Source organism: Pelodiscus sinensis, chromosome 1, assembly GCF_049634645.1.
Source record: "Pelodiscus sinensis isolate JC-2024 chromosome 1, ASM4963464v1, whole genome shotgun sequence".
NCBI classification, from domain to species: Eukaryota; Metazoa; Chordata; order Testudines; family Trionychidae; genus Pelodiscus; species Pelodiscus sinensis.
The window spans coordinates 27,025,929-27,037,120 of NC_134711.1; positions in this window are offsets into that span (position 1 = coordinate 27,025,929).

Below are 11,192 nucleotides of genomic sequence, written 5' to 3' on the forward strand. Positions count from 1 at the left end.
CAATCTCTTTGAAGTAAGATGCATGTAGTAAGGTTGTTAAGGTAGGCTGAAATGCAGACTGACAGGCTTCTCCTTGTGAAGATGTCTGATTTGTGGGCATTAATTCTTTGGTGAAGTGTCTGAGAAGTCTGTCCAATATACATAGCAGAAGGACACTGTTGGCACAGGATGGCATAAATTATATTTCTGGACAAACAGGAATATGTGTCCTTGATCATATAACTGACATGGTTAGGTCCAGTGATGGTGTCACCAGAGTAAATATGTGGACAAAGTTGGCAACGGGATTTGTTGCAAGGGAAAGTTCCACGGTTGGTATTAATGTTGGTATCAATATGTCCTGTGGTTGTTAGTAAGAATCTTTCTGAGGTTAGGTGGTTGTCTATATGAGAGTATGGATCTGTCCTCCAGAGCCTCTCGAAATGTAGTATCCTGTTCCAGTATAGGTTATTGATAATGCATTGGAGAGGTTTAAGTTGGGGGCTATAGGTGATGGCAAGTGGTGTTCTATTGTTGGTTTTCTTGGGCCTATCTTGAAGTAGATGGTTTCTGGGTATTTGTCTGGCTCTTTCAATTTGTTTTTTTATTTACCCCAGTGGATAATTGAAAAGAGCCAGACAAATACCCAGAAACCATCTACTTCAAGATAGGCCTTTATGGCTACTCTCTCTAGCACCATACCTACAACCTAAGATAATTTCTCAAGATCTTGTGCAAGTTCTCGAATAAGAAATGCCTCCCACAAAAACTCTTCCAAGGTCAGGCAGGGGTTCCATGGTTCTTGAGGGGAAAGTGCAAGTGCTCCCTTCTGTGGCTTCCTCTGCATTTGCAACAACTCGTTGCTTCTATTACGTATGCAAAGAGCTTCTAAGAGCTCCACTTCCTGCATATGACATGTAGGGCAGAGCCTGAACAAATTATTGTATCCTACTATATTTCCATCCTGTATTGTTTCTCTGACTAACTTATAGTTGCAAATAGCCCAGGGGATAAATATGCACACAAAAAATTAGTTGTGACATTACAATTTTAAATCATACTGTTAATACCAACTTATTAAACTGTAAATATTTTTTGTTTTTCTCTACATTATCAAATTTAATTAAATTTGAACAGAATACAAAGTGTAGAGCTCTCACTTTATATAATTATTTTAATTACAAATATTTTCACCATAAAGAAAATCAAAAGACAGCGCTATCTACAAGTGGAAGCATGAAGAGGCATACAAATGTTAGCTTACCTGGCCCATAAATACCTTGCAATGTTGGCTACCACAGTCATGCAAACACCTGTTCTTTCATGTGACATTGTAAATAAAAAGGTGGACACTATAACTCCCATGAATGTAAACAAATCTTATCTTACGGACTGGCTGTATAAGAAATAGGACTGAGCATACTTGAAAGTTTCATATTGTTTTATTTTTGAGTGAAGTTATGGGGAAAATATAATTCAACATTGGTAAATTGCAATACAAAATAAAGGAAAAAATAAATATCATTTAATATTTACATTGTCATTTTTGTCATTCATCTGTTGAAGTTGATGGCATATTGTTCCACTCACACTTGTTTGAAGTACTCAGTTTGCTGAACAATTGTTTATTATTCTTCATTATTTCCAAACATCTCTTGGCAAGTCTGAGTAATTCATTTGGATTATTGAGATTTTACAATTGATTACAATGGTAATCAATTACTTTTCCGATCCCCAAAAGTTGTTATTCAGCAAAAATGACCTCTGGATCACAGCGTTCATACCTAGCAGTGAGAGGACTAATTTTCACATTTTCTTCATGTTTGGAATACTAGTGTTCTCACAATGAAAATCTTTAAGTACAGGCAGTCCCCGGGTTACGTACAAGATAGGGACTGTAGGTTTGTTCTTAAGTGGAATTTATATGTAAGTTGGAACTGGTACATATTTGGGGGGGGGGACGGGGAGCTGAAGTTAGGTGGAAAAGACCCTGATTCTCATACAACTTCCTTATTCTAAGAAAAACACATACTGTTTTGATATGAAGGTTTTTTTGGTTGATATTTTAATTAAAAATTGATCATAAGTTTCAGTGTTTCATGCTATATCCAAATCTTCCTTTTGGGGTACCTGAAAGATCCCAGTTATTCATTTAATAGTCAGAATCTTTGTTTTTTATAACTAAAAAAAAGTTTATTCAATATATATTACTGTTCCAAATAGAATTAGCTACAGATGGTTCAGTGAAATGGGTATTAAGTGTAATCAATAGTCATTGGAGAGCACAGTGAAATATTGATACAATCAAAGCTGTTGTTGTATTCTGCTGAGCAGAAAATGGAAATCCCTTCCTGTGAAGTGTGTGTGTGAATTTATCCACAGGATTAATTTTAAAGAAAAATTCTGTGTTGGGAACAGGAGTTTAGCCACAGGTGGGTCCTCATTGTCCACTCACCCACTTTGCAACCAGACCCATCCCCTCGGGGCTTACCCTGCTCCGCTCCAGCCAGGGTGTGGGGCTGGGGCTTATCCCCTCTTCCCTTCTGTCCTGCTCCTCCCCATTCTTGCCCACCCACATCACTGGGTAATTTTTCAGCTTCACCTCTGCCAGGCTGGAAGGGACTTGTTAATTTCACGTGACGCTAACAAGATACTTGCAGCTCTAGTGCTGAAGAGGGAAAGAGCTGTTGCTCCCAAGGTGGGGACTGTAACACAATGGGTCTCACTGCCTGCTGCTCCTGCTGTTCCCTAGGAAATTAATTTTTCCGCTCTGGAGTTCCCCCTTTTGGCTGGTGTCTTGTTCCCCCCAGCAGACCCGCGTCCTCCGCGGCGAGAAAAGCCGCTCTGCGTCTCCCTGGTCTGCTGGGGGGGAAGGGTCGCTAGCTCCGCGTCTCCCTGGTCTGCTGGGGGGAAGCGTCGCCAGAGGCGGCAACAGTGGGGGAGGCACCCCGCCCTAGCTGTTTGTAACTAGGGATCCGACGTAAGTCGGATTGATGTAACCCGGGGACTGCCTGTACATTCAACCATCTCAGATCTGTAGATAATTTCTCCTTGTGCCATTCAGCTAGCAAGATCTCATTACGATATCATTTTAAGGACACAGAGTTCGTAAACAAGATTGTGTGACAAAGTGGGAAGCGCACTTTTGAAAAGATTCCATGTCTTTCCAGATGATCCCATTCAAGGCTTCTTTTTCAATTGAATCCAGAATAATTGATAGAGGCTATCAAGGTTTGCCTGTCAAACATCTAGATAATTCAGACAATTAACAGAACTCCCCCGTTACCTGCTGCACCAGATCCAAATTGTAATGAATACTTTCATTAGCAATTTTCTTCTTCAATTCTCTTACTCTTCTAAATTCTGATACAAGCACAAATATTATTTGCAGCCTCTGGTGCCAATGCGTTCTGCCCCTCAGGTTTGGAAATATTGTGGAACATTGTGGAAGAACCAGAACCCAATTTCTGACTTAGGATATTCAAAAAAATGTCTTAAGAGTAATGGGAACATTTTCAACTCATAAAAATAAGCTCATAGTGGTTGAAACATTATTAGTATTCTTTCAAGAGCAGGCATCGGTCTCAGAAAGCTAGTATTCAAATATGAAAAACCTGGTCTATAGTGCACTTCGATAAAAATCACAAAATAATTTAGTGCTCTCCACTCATACTGTATAAATGTGAAAATATATGAATATTTTTACAACAACTTCTACATCAATTGGAAGAACGTCAGAAGCATTGTTAATACAATTATTGCAAATGTGTGCCATGCAACCTATCACCACCAATGTTCTGTTGCAGCTAGCTAACAATTTCCAGAAAAGATTCTTAGAACCTGTACATTTTGCACCTCCAAAATTAGTATCAGTATTATCAGTTGACATGCCAACAATCTTATCAACAGGTCTGTTGCAGCTCAGAACAGAGAAAACATAATCATTTAATTGGTCACTTGTCTCCCCTGGCAGGACATCAAGTTCAAGAACTTTCACATTAACTTCAGTATTTTCATGAAAATATCTTACTAAGATAGGAACAACTTTTGATCTTTGTGGTTAGATGAATCTACCATCATGGCGAGACACAAAGTTTTACCTAATTCCTGTTGCAAAACCTTTTGAGATACTGGAGCAAGAACGTTTTTCACAATTGCTTCGCTTTTTGTTCGTGTTGATGAAAATTTAGGTTCAAACAATGTGGAAATTACAGGTGCAATCTAAAGATCTGAAACTGTGACTGTGTTTTATGGTGTGATATGCAATTACTGCTTCCTTTGCCACAAGTTCCATTTTAATAGAATAATCTTTTATAATAAATTTCTTCACTGAAGCACTGGAAGCTACAGAACTGACAATTGACTGATGTTTCTTTGATTGAATATGTGTAGTGATGTCAAATTTCCTGACATGACCAATTTTTACCTCACAACTACTTTGTGTGCAAAATGTTATATGTGGATTGTCATGTTTCTTTAAAAAAAAAAAAAAAAGATATTCCTTTTGTAAAGCCTCATTAAAAATACACATTATTTTCTTGCTCTTTACACTCATTTAATTGTAAAATTTTTAGTCTCAAAACGAATGGTCTGCGCCTCTTGCTTGCTACACTTGCCAACCTCCCTCCCCCACTGGCTGCTACACTCACCAACCCCCCTCCAATCCTCCCTAAAACCCCAACACTCTCTGATGGTCCCCAACAGAAACAGATCATTCCCCTTGTCCTCTAGCCCCATGGTGGGGGAAGGGGCAGGGAGGACATAAGTACAAGGCCTTAGGCCAGATAAACTCTTCTGGGGTTCCAGGATTAGTGGATTTAGTGCTCCCCCCCCCCCCCCCCGCCAGGCTCTTGCCCGGGGCCAAAAATGAGAGGTTAATTACATAACTATCCCCAAGCCATTCTGCTAGTGCTGTCGCTGCATGGCGAAAGTGTCACTGGTGATTAGGGATGTAAGTGACTAGTCAACTAGTGATGCGACTAGTCGCTTCCCTCCCCCACCCCCTTGCTGCCTCTCTCAGAAACAGGCAGCAAGGGGTGGGAGTAGAAGTTGGTGCTAGGGGGAGCCAGCTTAAAAGCCAGTTCCCTCCAGCACCGTCTCCGCCGAGGGCAGAGGAGATAGAGGCACAGCAGGAAACAGTGTGAGCAGGGACTGTAGCAGTCTCCACTCACGCCAGTTCTGCTGCAATTCTGCTTTTGAATCCGGCAGGGCTTTTATACATTTCAAAGGCTCAGGTGCCTCAGGGTTTCTGCTTTTGAACAGTTCAAAGGCAGAAGCACCCTTATCGACTAATCATATAGAATCATAGAATACTAGGACTGGAAGGGACCTCGAGAGGTTGTCCAGTCCAGTCCCCTGCCGTCATGGCAGGACCCAGTACTGTCTAGACCTGTGGTTCTCAACTGGTGGTCCATGGTGACTTTTTCGGTGGTCCACCGGAACATTGTCCAAAGTCACATGGAGCGAGCAGGCACCACTGTTAGGCTGTTTTACGCCAGGTTCACAAGCATGTAGCACGTCATCCATAGCGTTACCTAGGACGCAACCGCGTTGTGTTGCCAGTAACTTCCGTCTGAGGCTCTGAGCGTCAGTGTAGCTGCTGCCATTGTGCTGAGTGGTTGCTGTGTTGTTCATCCTGTGCTACATGTGCTGTTTTACAGGTGTGGTGTATATACTCACAACGACAGGAAGAAATGTCAAGTGCAAGTATTCGGAGGATTACATCAAATTCAGCTTCATGTGTCAAGAAAAAGAAGGCGTGGATTTGCCACAATGTGTTATTTGTTTCAAAGTCTTGGGGAATGACTCAATGAAGCCAGCTAAGCTGAAACTACATCTTGAAAAGTGTCACCCCAACTTGTTGCAAAAGGATGAAGATTATTTTGAACAGCGGTTATCAGGTCTGAAATGGCAGCGCCTCAACTCAACAAGTGCATTCTACAATAAGACAAGCAATGCAGTGCGCGCTTCCTACATTGTTGCATACAAAGCTGCACTGGCCAAGAAGCCTCATACCATTGTAGAGCAACTTGTGCTCTGTCATGATCATGAGGGTTAATTAACCCCTTAGTCTCCTGGCTGCTGGCTATGTCCCTTACCTAACCAGGTGCAGTGGCCAATAGGAATGTAGGTAGGAATTTCAAACTGGACCAAAGGAAATTTTGGTTTTTCCCTCCTTTGTTCTGGGGAGTTCCCTCCAGCCTGTCACGTTGCTGAATTGGAGGGAAGCAGCCAGATCGCTGCTGCACCCCTAGGTGGGGGTGTTGGCCCCAGAAATTTGTGTGGGGGGAGCCATGTGGGGTATTGAATGGGAGATTATTGTTTGTTGATCTTATGTACGCTATTTATGTGAGTGTATAATGTCTATGTGTGTAGGTAGGAATCTGTAATCTGTGTGGAAGCTGAATATTTCTCTGAATGTGGTTGAGCATTGCTATGGACAGGATGAGTAGTGAAGCCCTGTGGAACAATGGCCCTTGATGGCCCGAAGACACACCTAAAGCAGGAGGGCGGAGACCCAAGAGCTGCCAGCAGAGAGAGGCTGAGGACCAGGTGACCGGCTGAGACCAGAAGAGGCCAGGAAGGAGGTATAAAGAGGCCATGCGGTCGATGCCATTTTGTTCTCAGCTCAGCACTTCATCCCAGAGGCAGCACTGCAGGGATTGAAGAGCCCGGAAGACCTGTGAACCCATCCTGATCGCAGGATGTGCAATAAGAACTTTTAAACCAGCAGCTGCAACATCTCTGCTAGAGCCTGCATCGAGGACTGGGAGATTCGGTGCGTGTAACGTACTGTACTTTAATAACCTTACTCTCATGCTTTTCTTTCTTGTAATAATAAACCTTTAGATATAGATTCTAAAGGATTGGCCCAGCGTGATTTGTGGGTAAGGTCCAGAGGGTAAATTGACCAGGGATCTGTGGCTGGTTTCTTGGAACCGGACAGGACTTGTTCGGGGTAGGTGGGATTGGGTGCTAGGACCCCCCACCCGTGTATAGGCCCGGGGCCATCTGGGGCATGGATATTGCTGGGGCGTCGGAGGGGTTTTGCTCGTGAGGCTTCAGGCAGGCTGCTGAAGCGCTCTGTGAGACTGGTTTGTGGCCTGTGTGGAGAGGTCACCAGTCGGGGGCTGTAAGTAGCCCCGGATTCGAGCAGTTCGCCCTGAGCGGACGCCCTCAGCTGTGCCCAGACACGGCCCGGTCCGTCACACTGGACCAAAGGAAATTTTGGTTTTTCCCTCCTTTGTTCTGGGGAGTTCCCTCCAGCTTCTGAGGGAGACAGACATGTCTCTCTCTCTCTCTCTCTCTCTCTCTAAGAAACTATTCTTCACTTTCTGTAAGTAGGATAAAGTTTAGATAAATCCATTAGGTTTTATTATTTTATGGGTTGGGTATGGGATCTGATGTTTGTGCACTTTTACACAATGTTTTGGCTTTTCTTTGTAATTAAGTTCTAGGTCAATGGAGTCTCTCCATGAAAGTATATGTTGTTACCTTTCAATCTAGTCATTATGCTTGCAACAGGAAGATTATGGTGATAATAAAAGCTTTCTCTTTTCTTTTTTATTAACCTGGTATTGGTTAATTATGTGTCCTGGTTTTTACTTTAGGGGTGAGATTTCCCAAGTGATTTCTCCCCTGATTTCTTTATTATTACTTGGGTGGTGTCTGCAAAGGATTTTATTCCCAAAAATCTAGGTTGTTAAGATTTTAGGGGGAAGTTTTATACCAAAGCCTGGTAGATAAGGTTTTGGGGTATTTTTTCTGGCCCCCACTTCTGCATTTATCGTGCCAGAGTGGGGAAGGAGCCATGACACCATTGTAGAGCAACTTGTGCTCCCCTGTACAAAAGGGATGGTGCAGCTTGTTCTTGGCAAGGAAGCAGCAAGGAAGCTGAATGATATATCTGTCTCTAATGACACAGTATTGAGACAGATAAATGAGATATCACAGAACATCAGTGAACAAGTAGTGGATGAAATGAAGTCTCCATTGTTTGCCATACAATTGGATGAATCGACCGACGTCGCATTGTGCTCTCAGCTATTGGTGTTCGTATGATACATGGTTGAGGGAGACTTCAAAGACGAGTTTCTGTAAGACTCCTGATACCACCACAAAGGCTCAGGATGTGATAGAAATTGTTAACAATTTTTTTGAAGTACATGGTCTGGATTCGGTAAATCTTGTGGGTGTCACCACTGATGGTGCACCTGCCATGCTGGGCTCAAGATCGGGCTTCCAAATGCTGGTGAACAGCACGCTCCTATGGTAACCGGAGCTCATTGTTTCATTCATAGGGAAGCTTTGGCATCAAAAAACATTGCCTGATCAACTGAACACCATTTTCAAAGGGTTGGTGAAAGTGGTGAATCGCATCAAATCATCAGTGCTGAACACCAGGCTGTTCAAAAGATTTTGCCTGGACATGGGTTCCGACTTTGATGTGTTGCTTTTCTACACTTCTCTACAGTGGTTGTCAGCAGGGAACGTACTCAACAGAGTTTTTCAGTTGAGAGAGGAGTTGGATTTATTTCTCTAGGCTCAAGGAAAACAGGAATTCCGAAATGTGCTGACACCATCAAATTTAGAACTTGTGTATCTTGTTGATATTTTTGGAATCTTGAACAAACCGAATCTTCAGCTGCAAGGGAAAGGTGCAAATCTGTTCTCTCACCAATGCATCGTCAAGGCTTTTCTTGACAAATTGGAACTCTGGATCGTAAGAGTTGAAGGCAATAATTTGATTTAATTTCCATATGTGGATGCCATGGTCGGGGAAAAGGAAGCCAGTTGGATGCAAACTCTCAATCATTTACGGAAGCTACGAGATGAATTCCAACGATACTTTTTGGAGGTGGATAGGACAAGGGATGGATTATCTTTCATCAGGAATCCATTTACAACAGATGTTAACAGTGTTTCAGAGGATCTGCAGGAGGAATTCTTGGATCTGAAAAATGATTTTGCAGCTCAAGACATGTACCAGCAGTCTACTATAGAGAAGTTTGGGGCCAGCGTGACCGGGAGTTACCCAAATCGGTCAGCACATGCAGTCAGATTTCTTTTGCCATTTGCATCAACTTATATGTGTGAGACTGGATTTTTGTGTTTGTTGCATGTTAAGTCCAAACAGAGGAATCGGCTTGCAGTGGAAAGCGATATTCATTGTGCATTATCAAGTACCACTCCAAACATTGAAAAGCTTGTCAGTGAGAAGAGAATCCAAAAATCTGTTAGTAAGAAATAAGTTTCAAACCAAAATATTTGTCTGCTCTTTTTTATCATGTCTCAAAAATGAGGTGGTCCACAAAAAATTTTTGATTGGCCTAGTGGTCCGTGGACTGAAACAACTTGAGAACCACTGTTCTAGACCATCCCTGATAGTAGGTTAGATAAATGTCTCTTAAATATTTCCACAGATGGAGATTCCACAGTCACCCTAGGCAATTTATATCAGTGTTTAACCACTCTGACAGTTAGGAACTTTTTCCTAATGTCCAACCTAAACCTCCCTTGCTGCAGTTTAAGCCCAATGCTTCTTGTTCTATCTTCAGAGGCCAAGAAGAACAAGTTTTTTCCCTCCTCCTCGTGACACCCTTTTAGATACCTGAAAACCGCTATCATGTCCCCCCTCAATCTTCTCTTTTCCAAACTAAACAAGCCCAATTCTTTCAGTCTTCTTTCATGGGTCATGTTCTCTGACCTTTAATCATTCTTGTTGCTCTTCCTATAGTTGATGAAAATTCTATTGACTATTCACTTATTTAATTAATCTAAATGTAACATTCCTATCAGTGATTTGCAATCTCAACCACTCCACTCCAAGCTGGTGGGTCCCAATAAGGGGTGAGGTGGGTGCTTGGATTGGGAGTCAATGCACCACGATGGAACCCAGGCCAGGCTCCCACACATGCCTACGTGGAGCCCGTCCACACATCAGGTGCTGCTCTGATGTCAAGTCTGTCACAGCCTGGCCACAAGGGGCCCCGCACCAAAGGCACTGCAGTCCGCATCAGGCTAAAACTTTACTTGCCTGCTGCTGGGACAAAAGACTCCAGAGAAGTTGCCGTGGGAGACAAGTCCCACGTGCAGGCAGTCCACACAACCCTGGCAGCTCCTGCCACAGTGGATACCTGATGCCAACAACTCCCCACATGGGCAGGTGCAGGGTGCCTAGCCTGCAATGCCCCCTTCCTGGAGTTGTGCATTGCCTCTCGCTGTCTGTAGCGCTGCTCACAGCCATAACTTGCCCCAGCCTCCCGTTGCCTCAGGCGCCCAACCTGGCACCAGCTTGCAAGAGCTGAAATATACAATCCCAGCCAGCGCCCCTCTAGTCACCTTTATCCCAGTGGAGGGGGGAGGGAGCTTAGCTGAGCTCCAGCTGCGGACCACTGGGCTGCACTTTGAGAACCACTGATTTAAGAAAAGCCACAGGGCTCTTAGATTTGTAAAGCAGGACAAAGCCGGCGCTCTGTGCAGAACCAGGAATCATCTGATTACCAGCTCAGCTGAAGCCAGGTTACTATGTGGTTCTGCCCTTTTAAATCTAAGACGACCCACATGGCTCTTACTAAAATTAAAGGGGAGAGCAGCAGTGGGGTCTCAGTGAAGGCAGGCTGGGAGGGAAAGTGGGGCCACTTACATGCTGCTGCTTTACCGGTGGTTCCCAACAGGACTATCTGTCTGCCAGAGAACAGAGGACCAGAAGTCAGGCACCGCCTCCTTCTGCTCATATTGGCTAGGTTCTAGAGCAGAAGGAAAAATCTTTAGGAAGGTCCCTGCATACTTGCATTCCTGCAGGAGGGAGAGGAAACAGCAGTGCGCAGCTGCTTCTAGCTGCGCTGCTGTTTCCAGCACATTTTTAGTGTTTACGTGGCCACCAGTTCAGATTTAAATGTGGGACTGTCCTGGAAAACCCAGAACATATGGTCAGCATAGCCATGGGGCGGCAGGGGGAGAGAGGAGGGAGGAGCGCTCTCTCTGCTAGTCTTTTAACTTTTGCTTTTTTTCATAATGAACAAGCTGCCAGAGCCATGCAATAGAAGGAGAGTCTGCAGTCAGTCAGACCCCAAAGTTGGTGTCTTGATCAAGTGGTTACAGACGAAACTTAAGAGAGCCACTGGTGGAACCCTAAGGGCTCACACCTCGCCAAAGCAAAGCGCCCAGCTGAGTGGCATCGCAGCCTCTGCCCCCAGTTAGGGTGCATCTAC